This window comes from Arvicanthis niloticus, chromosome 3 (assembly GCF_011762505.2).
Source record: "Arvicanthis niloticus isolate mArvNil1 chromosome 3, mArvNil1.pat.X, whole genome shotgun sequence".
Taxonomy (NCBI): domain Eukaryota; kingdom Metazoa; phylum Chordata; class Mammalia; order Rodentia; family Muridae; genus Arvicanthis; species Arvicanthis niloticus.
In genome coordinates, this window is record NC_047660.1 from 129381510 (window position 1) to 129386815 (window position 5306).

A 5306-nucleotide genomic window follows, 5' to 3' on the forward strand; every position below is an offset into this window, starting at 1 on the left:
TTTGTATTTTCCCATGCTCCTACTATACTTGCTGAAGGCCAGGCCAAATTTGTAAGTCCATGGCAGTTAAATGCCAATACTATTGTTCTTAAAATCAGAAAGCAAAGGAAAGAAAATGGAATACAAAACACAGTAATTGTTGTTGCCTAGTTTTCAGAACTGCTATTATAACTCTATTTGGGTAAACACCATCATCTTTATAGTACTATAGCTTCTTGCAACTTATCAAACTTATTTTTCTGGGTAATAAAATTATATTTCACTTTTTTTACATGTATTTCAGTAGAAACTGAGAGAGATGAAATTACTTTTTCAAAAATCACTGGGTTGGGAGGCATGAGGTTTAGAATCAGAGCATATTCACTGCAAATTAGATTTTCATGTTATTATATAATAATATGAAACACAGCAAATCTTTCCTAGAGTAATTACATAAGCTCTATTTTTTCATTGAACAATTACCTGCGTTTGAATCATTTTACTCTGATAATACTTATATACATTAATCTTCTATCCTTAAGATAGAAGACAAATTCAATATTATTTTAAGATTACTCCACTGATGTTACTACTAGTATGACTCATCTGGTCTGTTATCATGTAGACTGTTGTTCATATAACTTTGACATACTTGGAAATATTACCAGATATTTAAAAAGAGACATACTATGAAATAAGCAACAACACTGTTTAACCTAAGATATTTGTCTTAGTTTGAGTAAGCTAGACAAAAATACTGTATACCATAAGAACACACTTTTTATAAACTTGGACTAAAAAAAAAAAATCAGAAAAATATTTGTCCTTTTCAAGGGAATGAAAACATATTTTTCCTGAAATGAATATTTCCTACAGCTGATAAAGGCATGGATTATGGGTACATACATGCATCTGAAATGTTGAGTTCAGAATAATAATTTGTGTGTTTGTATAAATTTTACTTTCCAAAGAGATTTTTTTTGTAACATAAGTAAAGGAGTTGCTTCATTCAGTGGCATGTGCTATAGTTACATAAGTTGCTTTGCTGCTTATTATACCCCCCATACTTAAATCAATTAATAAAGAAGTCAAGTACAATGAAAACTGAAAGTAACAGTATTAATAAGTATTTATACATGTTATTTACACTACGTGCCCATTGGTACTCTCTTTGGACTCAAGTTTCTTATAAATGCTATACTTATGTTGAAAATTGTGTAGACTGACTAAATAGAACATCCTGATCATGTAGAATAGTAATGTTTCCAGCAAAAGAACAAAATTATTTTGGGCAGTCTTTAATATTTTAAATAATAAATTATCATCCACTTTTATATTTGAATCACATCTTTCTATTTGGCATAATGATGTCCTGTCAAGAGTATATCACCTGATTTTTACAAGAAAAATGTATTAGGGCTTCCGGTCCCAGGCGCTGCGGAAGCCACAGCTTACCGTGCAGACATGGCCAAGTCCAAGAACCACACTACACACAACCAGTCCCGCAAATGGCACAGAAATGGCATCAAGAAACCCCCGTCACAAAGATACGAATCTCTTAAGGAGGTTGACCCCAAGTTCCTGAGGAACATGCGCTTTGCCAAGAAGCACAACAAGAAAGGCCTGAAGAAGATGCAGGCCAACAATGCAAAGGCAGTGAGTGCACGCGCAGAGGCCATCAAGGCCCTTGTGAAGCCTCAGGTCACCAAGCCCAAGATGCCAAAGGGCCCCAGCTGCAAACTCAGCCGCCTGGCTTTCATCGCTCACTCCAAGCTTGGGAAGCGGATTCGAAGCTACATGGCCAAGGGTCGTAGGCTCTGCCAACCAAAGCCCAAGGTTCAAACCAAGGCAGAGGCCAAAGCTCCAGCTAAGGCCCAGGCCAAAGCTCCAGCCCAGGCTCCTAAAGGTGCCCAGGCCCCTGTGAAGGCCCCATAGAAAAGGCTCCTGCCAACATGAAGACAGATGGACTGCCGTGACACACCTACCCACACACTATTTGCAGATAACCAGCGTCCTAGGCTGTTTTTACAAATAAACTCGAGGCAAGATCAAAAAAAAAAAATGTATTGGGTAATTAAAACTAATTTCTATATAATAATTAGCACCTCAGCTTCTCAAAAATGTTTGTACATGGGATTACGCTCTTCAAACTGGGTTACCTTGTCTGGACTCAGTGGAAGAGTAAGTGCCTAGCCTCAAAGAGCTTTGAAGTACAGGGATAGAGGGATTCCTGGGAGTTGGGGCGGGGGGAGCATGCTCAGGTCTTACTGACTAGCAGGATGGCAGTGAGCAGGATATAAAGTAAATAAGTAAAAAAATAAAAAAATAAATTACAAAAAGGAGAAAAGACCAATGAAAAACAACAAAGGCCGGTATTGGATCAGTTAGTGAAATTTGATTATGGACTATGATTTAAATGATGATATTAAATCAAAGTTGCATTTTATTTCCATTCTTATTTATTGAATTATGCTTAAATGAATGTTCTTGTCTTTATAACATGTTCACTAAAACAATGAGGAGAAAGTAGATATGGTGTCTCAATAATATTCTTTGAAGCTTAGAAGGAACTATGTGTGCATATGTGTATTTTGGTGCCTACTTATGCAGCCTGGATAAATGAAATATATGACTGAAGAAGAAGAAGAAATGAAGAGTGATAGTAATGCGAACACATTGAAAAAAATCACGATTGAATATTGGTGCAAACTGTGACAAACGTATTGTGCTATTCTTTCCATTTTCTTGTATGAAATTATATCAACATATAGCAATGTAGACATGCACATACAAAATAGGAAATACTTCAAAAAGTGTATTTAGGAGTAAGACATCTCTGTTGACAAATGTTTACTCCCATCTTTTCTCTTTACAGCTATGTGTTTTTTCTTTTTTAATTATCGATTTCATTATGTTAAGTATAATATCTTTTTTTGTCAGTCTATCCCAAATGTTTTAATATTCTTTGTCAAGTCAAAGTTGTACAATGTAATATTCCATATTCAAATTCTGGCAAAAGATAACTCACTAGGCAGGATGAAGGGATGAGAGTAAATACATTTGTGTATTAGCCACTGAATTCAAGCCACTATACTTTGCAGGATGCTCTAAAGGCTCAGAGAGTGACTACCAGTGATAAGGCATACAAGCCCTTGTTTCTTTAAGAAAGGGATGTAGGGATAAAACACTGCTTTGTCCTTCGCACATGGTTGAATAAGTAGATAGAAATTTTCAACTGGAAGAAAGGTTTATAAAAGAACCTTATCTTATTCTTTTAATGAATAATTTCAGTTGTTCTTTTATAGTAAATTATGTTCATTATTTTAAGAAGTCATTCGTTTTTTTTTCTTTTACACAAGTGCAAAGAAAAGGTTTTCAGGCTTCCATTTTCCCTGGAGAATTAATCAAACAGAAAATAATCTCGTTACTAGGGCATTTTATATTCAGATACAGAAAAATAGTCTAAATTAGAGATTCAAGACTATTGCTTTTTGTGATCTGATAGCATATATCTAATTCTCTAGCTTTGGCAATAAAAGTAATGAATAATAACTAGCTAAAGATTCTAGCTCTAATATTAAAAAAGCTCAAGGATTATGTGGTAAAATACAAAATGTAGAAATATATACTACTAAAACCTCTGTTCTAATTTTAAGAGAACAGTATGTCATATGCCATTATTTCAATTAATGATGTATCTCATATGTGACACTGCACACATGATATTGTAACATAGTGGGATTTTAATTTCTCTTGTCTGGTGACATCTCAGCTATCATAGTATAGTACGTTGCTCATATATACTCCCTTTATTTTATTTTTTAAATAGATCTTGTTATATATAATGTAGCCTTGAAGTTATTATGTAGTTCAGGGTATGTTGCCAGTTTCCATGTTATCCGGACAGGCCAAAACTCAAATTTAAGGTCCTCTCATCTCAGTCTCTGAGCACTGGAATTACAGGTGTTTACCACCTTGTTCATCCCTTAAAACTTTATAATATCAAAAGGTGCACTTGGCTATGGATATGGTTCATGGTAATGTGCTTACTGTACTCTGTTTTCTGTAATTACTTTAACCTGTTTATTTCTCTCTCTCTCTCTCTCTCTCTCTCTCTCTCTCTCTCTCTCTCTCTTCCTCTCTCACTCTCTCTTCCTCCCACTCTTCTTCCCCCTCTCTCTCTTGCCCTCTCTGTATATGCAGTGTGTGATAAGAGCAGCACACTTTATACATCTTGTACATTGAAATGTATAAATTGATTGTGTGATGTCTGAGTAATGATGAAAATCTAATGACCCAGTTCTCAAAAAGTTTCCCCAGCTGGAAGCAATTCATAACTATAATAATAAATTGATGCTTAGTATATTTTAATTGAAATTAGATTGTGTTAACTGATGTCTCAACTTGACTCTATAATTTATTATAGCAGAAAACACAAATTGGAAATGACTGGGTGATTATGACTGTGTATTAAAAGCTACTAACATTTAAATTATGCATAAACATATCCATGTGATTGTGCTATTGCATGTTGGTAATAATAATAATAATAATATAATAATAATAAATACTTTTACTATAAATGAGCTAGTAAATTTTTATTTCCTTATTTTCTCAAACAGTCCCTGTTCTTCTTTTTTTTTTCTTTTTTTTTTTCTTTTTTTGGGACAGGGTTTCTCTCTGTGTAGCCCTGGCTGTCCTGGAACTCACTTTGTAGACCAGGCTGGCCTTGAACTCAGAAATCTGCCTGCCTCTGCCTTCCAAGTGCTGTCCCTGTTCTTTTATCTATTATAATTTCTATATTGACATATAATGTTTGTTATAGTCTGATATTTTTATGTCTATACATAGGTATTTACAAGTATAGTGAATAGAAGTGTTTCCATAGAAACAAACAGTGAAATATGATTGTTTGAATCACAACACGATCATGTCTAAGAGCTTTACTTAGACTTATATCTGCCCAAGGCCATAGAAAAGTTCATTGCAATCAAGTGTATCCTATATCATTCAAGTCTAGGTTTTGAATACTTTGAATGTTGGAAGTAACCACTCAACTACATGTATTTCAGATTTGAGGAATGTGTCAATAAGAAGATCCTAAAAATGTCCCGAGAGTTAACTAAATCTTGTTGCTTTAGTGTGCTACTTTTCTGCGACATTTCTTCAGCTTTTTGGGACTAATGAGCATTTGAGCATGGTGCTTCTGTATCAGCTTCAGTGCTGCACAGACATTCCAAATTCATACTGTCTACCTTTCCCCTACCTCCTGAATATTCTAACCAAATATTCCACAGATTTTTACCATAAAAATTTTTCTGGGAACT

General features: G+C 34.5%; 1 pseudogene; it reads left to right on the forward strand.

The window, feature by feature from the left end:
- Positions 1-1419: 1419 nt before the first annotated feature.
- Positions 1420-1948, forward strand: LOC117706196 (large ribosomal subunit protein eL29 pseudogene; annotated as a pseudogene).
- Positions 1949-5306: the final 3358 nt, after the last annotated feature.